At 34.5% G+C, this 13,609-nt stretch overlaps 1 pseudogene; it reads left to right on the forward strand.

The window, feature by feature from the left end:
- Positions 1-12,069: 12,069 nt before the first annotated feature.
- Positions 12,070-13,291, forward strand: LOC698269 (large ribosomal subunit protein uL3 pseudogene; annotated as a pseudogene).
- The last annotated feature ends 318 nt before the right edge of the window (positions 13,292-13,609 follow it).

Genomic DNA, 13,609 nt, shown 5'->3' on the forward strand with positions numbered 1-13,609 from the left:
GAGCCCGCATCTCCAAGACAATCCTAAGTCAAAAGAACAAAGCTGGAGGCATCACGCTACCTGACTTCAAACTATACTACAAGGCTACAGTAACCAAAACAGCATGGTACTGGTACCAAAACAGAGATATAGACCAATGGAACAGAACAGAGTCCTCAGAAATAATACCACACATCTACAGCCATTTGATCTTTGACAAACCTGAGAGAAACAAGAAATGGGGAAAGGATTCCCTATTTAATAAATGGTGCTGGGAAAATTGGCTAGCCATAAGTAGAAAGCTGAAACTGGATCCTTTCCTTACTCCTTATACGAAAATTAATTCAAGATGGATTAGAGACTTAAATGTTAGACCTAATACCATAAAAATCCTAGAGGAAAACCTAGGTAGTACCATTCAGGACATAGGCATGGCAAAGATTTCATGTCTAAAACACCAAAAGCAACGGCAGCAAAAGCCAAAATTGACAAATGGGATCTCATTAAACTAAAGAGCTTCTGCACAGCAAAAGACACTACCATCAGAGTGAACAGGCAACCTACAGAATGGGAGAAAATTTACAAGAAAAAAACAAACAACCCCATCAAAAAGTGGGCAAAGGACATGAACAGACATTTCTCAAAAGAAGACATTCATACAGCCAACAGACACATGAAAAAATGCTCATCATCACTGGCCATCAGAGAAATGCAAATCAAAACCACAATGAGATACCATCTCACACCAGTTAGAATGGCAATCATTAAAAAGTCAGGAAACAACAGGTGCTGGAGAGGATGTGGAGAAATAGGAACACTTTTACACTGTTGGTGGGATTGTAAACTAGTTCAACCATTATGGAAAACAGTATGGCGATTCCTCAAGGATCTAGAACTAGATGTACCATATGACCCAGCCATCCCATTACTGGGGATATACCCAAAGGATTATAAATTATGCTGCTATAAAGACACATGCACACGTATGTTTATTGCAGCACTATTCACAATAGCAAAGACTTGGAATCAACCCAAATGTCCATCAGTGACAGATTGGATTAAGAAAATGTGGCACATATACACCATGGAATACTATGCAGCCATAAAAAAGGATGAGTTTGAGTCCTTTGTAGGGACTTGGATGCAGCTGGAATCCATCATTCTTAGCAAACTATCACAAGAACAGAAAACCAAACACCGCATGTTCTCACTCATAGGTGGGAACTGAACAATGAGATCACTCGGACTCAGGAAGGGGAACATCACACACCGGGGCCTATCATGGGGAGGGGGGAGGGGGGAGGGATTGCATTGGGAGTTATACCTGATGTAAATGACGAGTTGATGGGTGCAGCACAGCAACATGGCACAAGTATACATATGTAACAAACCTGTACGTTATGCACATGTACCCTACAACTTAAAGTATAATAATAATAATAAATAAATTTAAAAAAAAAATAATTCTAAAATTTATATTGAACTAAAAAAAGAGCTTGAATAGGCAAAGCAATCCTAAGCAAAAAGAACAGAGCTGGTAGCATCACTTTATCTGATTTCAAAATAGAGTATAAGATTACAGTAACCAAAACAGCATGATATAGGTACAAAACCAGACACATAGACAAGTGGCATGGAATATAGACCCCATAAATAAAGCCACACACCTACAGCCATCTGATCTTCAACGAGTAGACAACAATAAGCAATGGGGAAAGGATTCCCTATTCAACAAATGGTACTGGGATAGCAGCTAGCTATGTGAAGAAAAACAAAACTGGATTCCTACTTTGTACCATATTCAAAAATTAACTCAAGATGGATTTAAGATTTAAATGTAAGACCTCAAACTATAAGAATCCTAGAAGAAAACCTAGGAAACATCATTCTGAACATTGACCTTGGGGAAGAATTTATGACTAAGTCCTCAAAAGCAATTACAACAAAAACAAACAATTGACAATTGGGACCTCATTAAACTAATGACCTTCTTTACAGCAAAATAAACTATCAATAGAGTAAACAGACAACCTACAGAATGGGAGAAAATATTCATAAACTATGAATATAGTATCTACAAAGGTCCGATGTCCAGAATCTATAAGGAACTTGAACAATTGAGTAAGAAAAAAAAAAAAAAAAAAAACTCCTGTTAAAACATAGGCATATAAAACACTGATGAAGGAAATTGAAGAGGACACCAGAAAAATTGAAAAATATTTCATGTTCTTATATTAGAAGAATCAATATTGTTATAATGTCCATACTACCCAAAATATTCTACAAATTTAATGCAATCCCTATAAAAATACCAACGACATTCTTCACAGAAATAGAAAAAACATTCTAAAATTCATATGGAATCACAAAAGACTCAGAATACCCAAAGCTATCCTAAGCACAAAGAACAAAACTGGAAGAATCACATTACCTGACTCCAAATTATACTACAGAGCTATAGTAAGCAAAAGGGCATAGTACTGGCATAAAAGCAGACATGTAGACCAATGGAACAGAATACAGAACACAGAAACAAACTCATATACCTACAGCAAACTCATTTTTTACAAAGGTGCCAAGAACATACACTGGGGAAAAGTCTCTTCAATAAATGGTGTTGGGAAAACTGGACATCCATATGCAAAAGAATGAAATGACTCATATCTCTCACCATATACAAAAATCAAATTAAAATACATTGAAGACTTAAATATAAAGGCTCCACTTCTGAAATTACTAGAAAAAAAGATTGGGGAAAATTTTCAGGCCATTGGTATGGGTAAAGGCTTCTTTAGCAATACCCTACAAGCACCGGCAAAGAAAGCAAACATGGACAAATGGGATCACATTAAGTTAAAGAGCTTCTGCACAGGAAAAGATACAATCAACAAACTGAAGACATAACCCATAGAATGGAGAAAATATTTGCAAACTACCCCTCTGACAAAAGGTTAATAACCAGAATATAAGAAGCTCAAACAACTCTATAGGAAAAAAAAATCTAATAAGCCAATCAAAAATGGGCAAAATATTTAAATAGACATTTCTCAAAAGAAGACATACAAATAGCGGTGGTCAACATCATTGCTTATCAGAAAAATGCAAATCAAAATTACAATGAGATATCATGTAACTCCAGCAAAAATGACTTATATAAAAAAGACAGGAAATAACAAATGCTGATGAGAATGTGGAGAAAAGGGAACTTTTGTACACTGTTGGTGGGAGTGTAAATTAGTACAACCACTATTAGGAACAGTTTGGGGTTTCCTCAGAAACCAAAAATTGAGCTACCATATGGCCCAGCAATCCCACTGCTGGGTATATACCAAAAAAAAAAAAAAAAAAAAAAAAAAAAAAGGAAATCAGTAATCAGTATATCAAAGAGATACCTGCACTCCTATGTTTGTTGCAGCACTGCGTACAATAGCTAATAGTCAATGAACTAAACTCTCCAATCAAAAGACATAGACTGGCTGAATGGATTAAAAAAATAAGACCCACTGGCTTGTTGTCTACAAGAAATACACATCACCTATAAAAACACACATAGACTGAAAATAAGGGGATGGAAAAAGATATTACATGCCAATGCAAACCAAAAAGAAACACCTGGAATAGCTATCCTAACGTCAGACAAAATAGACTTCAAGACAAAAAGTATGAGACAAAAAAGGTAAATATAATAACAAAGGGGTCAATTCAGCAAGAGGATGGAACAATTTTAAATATATATGCACCCAACACTGGAGCACCCAGATATCTAAAGCAAATATTATTAGAGCTAAAGAGAGAGACAGGCCCCAAAACAATAATAGCTGGAGACTTCAACACGCCATTTTCAGCATTGGACAGATCTTCCAGACAGAAAATCAACAATAAAACCTTGGACTTAATCTATACTACAGACCAAATGGATCTCATAGATATGTACAGAACATTTCATTCAACAACTGCAGAATACACATTCTTTTCCTCAATACATGGATCATTCTCAAGGATAGACCATATGTAAGGTAACAAACAAGCTGTAAACTGTTCAGATAAATTGAAATAATACCAGGCATCTTCTCTGACTACACTGGAATAAAACTGGAAATTAAGTACAAGGGGAATTTGTGAAACTATTCAAATACATGGAAACTAAACAATATGCCCCTGAGTAATAGTGAGTGCGTAAAGAAATGAAGAATAAAATTGAATCATGTCTTGAAATAAATTTTAATGAAAACACAACATGCCAAAACCTATAAAATTCAGCAAAAGCTGTACTAAAAGTAAAGGCTATAACTAAAAGTGTCTATATCAAAATAAACAATCTAACATTGCACATTAAAGAACTAGAAGAGCAAGAGCAAAGCAAACCCAAAATTAATAGAATAAAAGACATAATAAAAATCAGGGAAGAAATAAACAAAATTGAAACAAAGAAAATAATACAAAAGATCAATGAAACAAAGAGCTGTTTTTTGAAAAGATAAGCAAAACTGGGAAGCCTTTAGCCAGACTAATGAAGAAAAAAGAGAGAAGATTCAAATAAATGAAATCAGAAATTAAAGAGACACAACAATTGATACCACAGAAATTCAAACGCTCATCATTGGCTACTATGAGCAACTATATGCCAATGAATTGGAAAATCTAGAAGAAATGGACAAATTACTAGACACATATAACCTACCATGATTGAACCAGGAAGAAATTTAAAACCTGAACAGACCAATAACAAGTAATGAGATTGAAGCCTTAATAAAAAGTCTTCCAGTAAAAAAATGCCTGGGGCTTGATGGCTTCACTGCTGAATTCTACTAAACTTCTAAAGAACAAATATCAATCCTACTCAAACTACTCTGAAAAATAGAGGAGGAAATACTTCCAAACTCATGCTATGAGACCCGTATTACCCTCATACTCAAACCAGACAAAGTCACATTAAAAAGAAAGCTGCAGGTCAATATACCTGATGAATATTGGTGCATAAATCCTCAACAAAATACTAGCAAACAAATTCAGCAAACTGAATTCAACAATACAACAATACATTCAAAAGATCATCCATCATGACCAAGGGGGATTTATCTCTTGGATGCACAGATGGTTCAGCATATGCAAATCATTCAATATGATATATCACATCAACATAATAAAGGATAAGATCCATATGAAAACTTCACTTGATGCTGAAAAATAATTGATAAAATTCAATATCGCTTCATGGTAAAAACCCTTAAAAAACTGTGGATGGAAGGAACATACCACAACATAATAAAAGCCATATATGGCAGACCCACAGCTAGTATCACCCTGAATGGGGAAAAGCTGAAAGCCTTTTCTCTAAGACCTTGAACTCGACAAGGATGCCCACTATCACCACTGTTATTCAACATAGTACCAGCACGCTTAGCTACAGCAATTGTACAACAGAAAGATATAAATGGCATCCAAATTCACAATAAGAAAGTCAAATTATTTTTGCTTACAGGTGGTATAATCTTATATTTGAAAAAACCTAAAGACTACATAAGGAATCTATTAGAACTAATAACAAATTCAGTAAAGTTGCAGGATACAAAATTGATATACAAAAATTGTAGCATTTCTATATGTCAACAGAGAATAATGTGAAAAAGAATTCAAGAATGTAATTCCATTACAATAGCCAAACATACAATTAAATACCTAGGAATTAACCAAAGAAGTGAAAGATTTATATAATAAAATCTATAAAACACTGACAAAAGAAATTTAAGGGAACACCAAAAAATGGAAAAATATCCCAAGTTCATGGATTGCAAGAATCAATACTGTGAAAATGTCGATATAACCCAAAGGAATCTACAGATTCAAAGCAATTTCTATCAAAATACCAATGATATTCTTCACAAATATAGAGATAACTATCCTAAAATTCATATGGAACTACAAGAGACATAGAATAGGCAAACTTATTCTAATAAAAAAGAAAAAAATCTGGAGGAATTTCATTACCTGACTTCAAATTATACTATAGAGCTATAGTAACCAAAAGAGTATGGTACTGGCATAAAAACAGACACATAGAGCAATAGGACAAATTAGAGAACCCATAAAAAATGCACAAACCTACAGTTAACTTAGTTTAGGCAAAATGCCAAGAACGTACACTAGGGAAAAGATAGCCTCTTCAATAAATAGTGCTGGAAGCATGAGATATCCATATATGGAAGAATGAAACTAGACCAGTATCTCTCACCATATACAAAAATCACATCAAAATGGATAAAAGACTTAAATCTAAGACCTCATATTATGAAACTACTACAAGAAAACAGTGGGAAAACTCTCCACAACGTTGCTCTGGGCAACAATTTCTCGAGTAATATTCCATAAGCACAGGCAATCAAAGCAAAAGTAGACAAACGGGATTATGTCAAGTTAGAAAGCTTCTGCACAGCAAAGGAAACAAACAACAAAGTGAAGAGAAAACCCCTAGAATGGTAAAAAAAAAAAATATTTGCAAACTCCCCATCTGACGGGAGGTTAATAGCCAGGATATATAAGGAGCTCCAAAAACTCTATAGAAAAAAACCTAATAATTCAACCAGAAAATGAGCCAAAGATTTGAATAGACATTTCTCAAAAGAAGGCATACAAAAGGCAAACAGGCATGTGAAAAGTTGTTCAACATCACTGATCATCAGGGCAATGCAAGTTAAAATTACAATGAGATATAATGTCACCCCAGTTAAAATGGCTTGTATCCAGAAGACAGGTAATAACAAATGCTTGCACAGATGTTGAGAAAAAGGAACCCTTGTGCACTGTTGGTGGGAATGTAAGTTAGTACAACCGCTATGAAAAACAGTTTGGAGGTTCTTCAAAAAAACTAAAAATTAAAGTACCATATGATCCAGCAAACCCACTGCTGGGTACATAACCCCTCAAAAAGGAAATCAGTATATTGGTAAGATATGTGCACTCCTATGTCTATTGCAGCCCTGTTTACAATAGCTTGGATTCGATGTAAACTAAGTGTCCATCAACAGATAAATAAAGAAAATGTGGTACATATACACAATAAAATACTATTTAGTTATAAAAGAGAATTAGATACAGTCATTTTCAACAATATGTATGGAATTGGAGATCATTGTGTTAAGTGAAATAAGCCAGGCACAGAAAGACAAACATTGTATGTTTTCATTCACTTGTGGGATCTAAAAATCAAAACAGTTGAATTCATGGATATAGCGAGTACAAAGATGGTTAGCAGAATCTAAGAAGTATAGTGGAACAGTGGGAAAGGATGTGGGGATGGTTAATGGGTACAAAAATAGAAAGAATGAATAAGACCTACTATTTGATAGCACAATAGGGTGACAAAAATCAATAACTTAATATTACTTTTAAAAATAACTTAGAGTATAATTGGATTGTGTGTAACACAAAGGATAAATGTTTGAGAGGATGGATATCCCATTCTCCCTAATGTGCTTATTTCACATTGCATGCCTTTATCAAAACATCTCATGTACTCCATAAATATGTACAGCTGCTATGTACTCACAAAAATTAAAAATATATAAATAAATATAAATAAATTTTTAAAAGAAAGAAGACATAAAAATGTCAGTTATATTAAATGGTGCTCAACATCATTGAACATCAGAGAAATGCAAATGGATATTACAATGCAATGCCATCTATCCCCAGTTAAAAAGGCTTATATTTAAAAGACAGGCAATAACAAATGCTGGTGAGGATGTGGAGAAAATGGAGCCCTTGTATATTGTCGGTGCTATTGTAAATTAGTACAGTCACAATACAGAACAGTATGGAGGTTCCTCAAAATACTAAAAATAGAGCTACCATATGATACATCAATCCTACTGCAGGGTGTATATCAAATGGAAAGAAATCAGTATATCAAAGAGATATTTGCACTCCCATGTTTGTTGCAGCACTGTCTACACTATCCAGGATTTGAAAGAAACCTAAGGGTTCATCAAACAGAAGAATGGATACAGAAAATGTGGTACATATACAAAATGGAGTACTATTCAGCTATAAAAAATAATAAGATCCTGTCATTGGTAAAAACATGGATGGAACTGGAGGCCATTATGTTATGTAAAATAAGCCATGCAAAGAAATACAAGCATCCCATGTTCTCACTTGTTTGTTGGATATAAAAATCAAAACAATTGAATTCATGGTGGTAGAGAGTAGAAATATGGTTGCCAAATACTGGGAAGAGTAATGGGAGGATGGGGGGAAGATGGAGATGGTTAATGGGTACAAAAATAATAGAACGAACAAACGATGATATGGTATGGCTGTGTCTCCACCAAAATCTCATCTTGAATTGCAGCTCCCATAATTTCCACATGTTGTGGGAGGGACCCGATGGGAGATAATTGAATCATTAGGGCAGTTTTCTCCATACCGCTCTCGTGGTAGTGAATAAGTGTCAGGAGATCTGATGGTCTTATAAGGGGTATTCTTTTTTGCTTGGCTCTCATTTTATCTCTTGTCTGCCATTATGTAAGATGTGCCTTTCACCTTTCTACCATGATTGTGAGGGCTCCCCAGCCATATGAACTGTGAGTCCATTAAACCTCTTTCACTTTACAAATTTCCCAGTCTCAGTTATGTCTTTATCAGCATTGTAAAAACAGACTAATACAAATGAAATCTAGTATTTGCTAGCACATCATGGTAACTATAGTCAATAATAATTTAATTGTATATTTTTCAAAAACTAAAATTATACAATTGTTTGTAACACAAAGGATAAATGCTTGAGGGGATAGATACCCCATTTTTCATGGTGCAATTATTATGCATCGCATACCTATATCAACACATCTCATGTACCCCATAAATATATACACCTACTATATATGTACAAAATTTAAATTTTTAAAAGTATAAAAGTAAAAAAAAATCAAAATCAATGGAATGAAAATAACTAAAACAATTTTGAAAATAAATAAATTGATAGGACTGAGTATACAAAATTTCAAGATATTAGATAACTATACTAATCAAGTCTGTGATATTGTGCAAGAGATATACACAGGCATTAATGAAGTAGAACAAGGAACCTAGAAAGAGATGAACATATGTGCCCCACTAATTTTTTACAATGGTATAAAGCAATTCATTAGAGGAAAAAATGGTCTTTTCAACATATTTTCTCGGAACAATTGAACATACACAGGCAAAAGATATATAGCTCCTCCCTTAACTCTCTCGCTTTATACAAAAATTTCCTCAAAATAAACCAGAAACTTAAACGTAAATCATAAAACTATAAAGCTTTTAGTGAAAAAGTAGGAGAAAAACTTCAGGATCTAGGGCTAGGCAAGGAATTCTTAGACTTGACACTGAAAATGTCCAAGAAAATTTTATGAATTGGACTTCATTAAAATTACAGACTTCTGCTCTTCCAAAAACCACTATAAGAGGGTGAAAATATGAGCTACACATTAGACAAAAATGTCTACATGCTGCATATCTGAAAAAAAAAACTTGAATCTAGAATACATAAAGAATTCTTAAAGCTTAACATCAGAAAGTAAACAATATAGTTAGAGAATAGGCAAAATATATGGAGAGACATTTTCCTGAAGAGGCTATATATATGGCAAACAAGCATATGAATATATGTTCAAAATCATTAGTCATTGGAGAAAATACAAATGAAAGCCACAAAGAGATGCAACTTAAAACACACTTACTAGAACGGCTAAAATATAAGAAATTGTAACAACATAAAATTCTGATGAGGATGCAGTGCACCTAGACAATTGATACGTTGTTGGTAGTACTGTAAGATAGTACAGAAACTAAAATCAGCTTGGCAGTTTCTTAGGAAACTGTTCATACGATTACCATATGACACAGCAATTGCACTCTTGGGTATTTATCTCAGAAAAATGGATACTTATGTTCACACAAAATCCTGTAGATGCATGTTCAGAGTAACTTTACTTGCAATTGTCAAAAATTGAACCAGTGCAAATGCCCTTCAATTGGTTAATGGTTAAACTGTTTACTTCTACACCATGGAATACTACTCAGCAATAAACAGGAATGAGCTTTTGATACATGCAAGAGCTCAGTGAAACTTAAGGGAATTATGCTTAGTGAAAAAAGGCAACCACAAAATATTACATATAAAGTGATTCCATTTATACAGCATTTTTGAAGTGACACAATTACAGAAATCAAACAGAGCAAATGGTAGTCACATATTACATATACAGAAACAAATGTAAGATTTACAGCATACTTTTTTTTTTTTTAAATGGGTCAGTATTATTTTTCTTTTTTTTTTTAATTTATTTATTATTATTATACTTTAAGTTGTAGGGTACATGTGCATAACGTGCAGGTTTGTTTTGTCTGAATCTATGTTAACCTGATATTAGTGAATTCATATCTTTAAAGTATTGAAAGAAAAACCTGTCAATTCAATTCTCTTTATTTTTGTATATTTAGCAGCACACTTCTAAATAACCCATGGTCAAAGAGGAAGCATAAGAGATGCTAAACACCCTTTGAATTAAATGAAAACAGAATCACAATATATCAAAATTTGTGGTACACAGCTGAGGTAGAGCTTGGGGGAAATTTTATAGGATTAAATGCTTACATTAGTAAAGAACAAAGATCTAAAATGATTTAATATTTCCCCTTAAGTAACTAGGGGAAGTAGAACATTTCAGACACAAGGCATGTAGAATGAAGAAAAGCTAGAGCAATAAATAAGTAATAAAAGTAAAAACAAAACAGAGAAATCAATAAAATTTAAAATAAACAATAAGGATAATCAATAAAATGAAATGATATTTCTGCAAGATGAAAAAAAGAATGCCTGTAATTGGTCTAATGAAGACAAAATAAAACACAAAGAAAGCACAAATTACCAATATAAGAAACAAAAGAGGAGACATCACTACACATGCTTCCAAGACTTAAAGCATGAGTGAATATTTAAAAAATTCTATGTCAATAAATTTCATACATAAAATGGACCACAATTCTTGAAAATCAAACATTACCAAAATTTATTGAAAAAAATAGATTAACCCAAAGATAATTAGTAAACAAATACCATTTTCAGTTAAAATATCTTGCATAGGAAAAATCCAAGGCTAAAAATGTCTTCAGTGGCAATATATAATAAACATTTAAGGAGAACTAAAAGCAATGCTACAAATACTCTTCTAGAAAATAAAAGAAGAGAGAAATTTTCAAATAATTTTATGAGTCACAAATTCCCAAGACACCAAGTCGGACAAAGACATTACAAGAAGAGAAAACTAAAGACCAAGCTCCTTCACGAACTTTGGCAAACAATCCTAAAAAACATATGTTAATAAATCAAATCCAGCAATATATAGGAAGGATAATATACCATGACTAAGTAGGGTTTATTACATGAATACCAGTTTGTTTCAACATGGGAAAATTAATCAATGTAATTCAAAATATCAACAACAAAAAAATGCAAATTATATAAGATTTATCTCAATAGATGCAGGAAAAGCATTTGACAAAGTTAACATCTATTCAAAAATTCTCAACAAACTAGGAATATAAGGAGATTTTCATAACCTGAGAAAAGGCATGTCTGGAACATATACAGTTAGCATCAGACTTCCTGATGAAAGACTTAATTCTTTATCATATCAGAAACAAGGTAAGGATGTTCACTTTCACCACTTGCATTCAACATAATATTGTAGGTCCTAGCCAGTGCAATCATGTACAGAAAGTAAATAAAAGGCAGGTAAATTGAAAAAGAAGTAATTAAACTATATTTATTTTCAGATGTCATGATTGTCTATTTATAAAAAAAAAATAATCTTCCAAAAAAATCTGTTATACCTGAGAAGCAATTTTTCACCATCACAGAATGCAAAGTCCATATATAAAAGTCAATTGAAATTTTATACTCCATCAACAAACAACTGAAAATTTAAATGAAGAAAACACTACCATTTATAATGATATTGAGATATGAAATACTCATAAACAAGCCTAACAAAATGTAATGCTTATGTGCTGAAAAATATAAAACATTTCTCCAGTGGAATTTGATGGTGTGATGTCTCACAGAAAGTTCTCTGCTCCCAGACAGGGGTCCCTCGGCTTCCTGCCTTGAAAGCGCAGCAGCAGGCATCATGGGAAGGTGAAGAGCTTCCCTAAGGATGACCCTTCCAAGCTAGTCCACACAGCCTTCACAGCCTTCTTGAGATAAAAGATTGGCATGACCCACATCGAGAGGGGAAGTCAATAGGCCAGGATCCAAAGTGAGTATGAAGGGGTGGTAGAGGCTGTGGCCATTGTGGAGACAACCACCCATGGTGGTTGTGGGCATTATGGGATATGGGGAAACCCCTTGAGGCATCTGAACTTTCAAGACCATCTTCGCTGAGCACATCAGCAATGAGTGCAAAAGGCGTTTCTACAAGAACTGGCATAAATCGAAGAAGAAGGTCTTTGCCAAGTACTGCAAGAAATGGCAGAAAGAGGATGGCAAGAAGCAGGTGTAGAAGGACTCTAGCAGCATGAAGAAGTACTGCCAAGTCATCCGTGTCATTGCCCACACCCAGATACACTTACTTCCTCTGCACCAGAGGGCCCACCTGATGGAGATCTAGGTGAACCGAGGCACCATGGCTGAGAAGCTGTACAGGGCCTAGAAGAGGCTCGAGCAACAGGTACATGTGATCCAAGTGTTTGGGCAGGATGAGATGATTGAAGTCATTGGGGTGACCAAGGGCAAAGGCTACAAAGGGGTCACCAGTTGTTGGCACACCAAGAAGCTGCCCCACAAGACCCACCGAGGCTTGTGCAAGGTGGCCTGTACTAGGGCATGGCATCTTTCCCATGTGGCCTTCTCTGTGGCACACACTGGCCAGAAAAGCTACCATCATGGCACTGAGATCAACAAGAAGATCTATAAGATCGGCCAGGGTTACCTTATCACGGATGGCAAACTGATCAAGAACAATGCCTCCATTGACTATGACCTGTCTGACAAAAGCATCAACCTCTGGGTGGCTTTGTCCACTGTGGCGAAGTGACCAATGACTTTGTCATGCTAATAGACTGTGTGGTGGGAACCAAGAAGCGAGTGCTCATCCTCTGCAAGTCCTTGCTGGTCCAGACCAAATGGCAGGCTCTGGAGAAGATTGACTTTAAGTTCATTGACACCACCTCCAAGTTTGGCCATTGCCACTTCCAGACTATGAAGGAGAAGAAAGCATTCATGAGACCACTCAAGAAAGACTGAATTGCAAAGGAAGAAGGAGCTTAATGCCAGGAACAGATTTTGCAGCTGGTGGGGTCTCAATAAAAATTATTTTCCACTGAAAAAAATAAATAAATATGAATAAAACATTTCTGTGAGAAATCTAGAAAGATCTAAGTAACAAGAGAGATACAGAATGATCATAGATTACAAAACAATATATTAAGATAATTAAGATATCAAATCTCCTGGTATGAATCAAGGCATTTTCACTCAAAATTCCATCAGGCTGTTTTATTTCCATAAAAGTTATCAAGCTAATTATAAGTTTTATATGAAAAAGTCAAAGAACTTGGAATTATACAAACAACTTTAAGGAAAACA

Source organism: Macaca mulatta, chromosome X (genome assembly GCF_049350105.2).
Source record: "Macaca mulatta isolate MMU2019108-1 chromosome X, T2T-MMU8v2.0, whole genome shotgun sequence".
Taxonomy (NCBI): Eukaryota; Metazoa; Chordata; class Mammalia; order Primates; family Cercopithecidae; genus Macaca; species Macaca mulatta.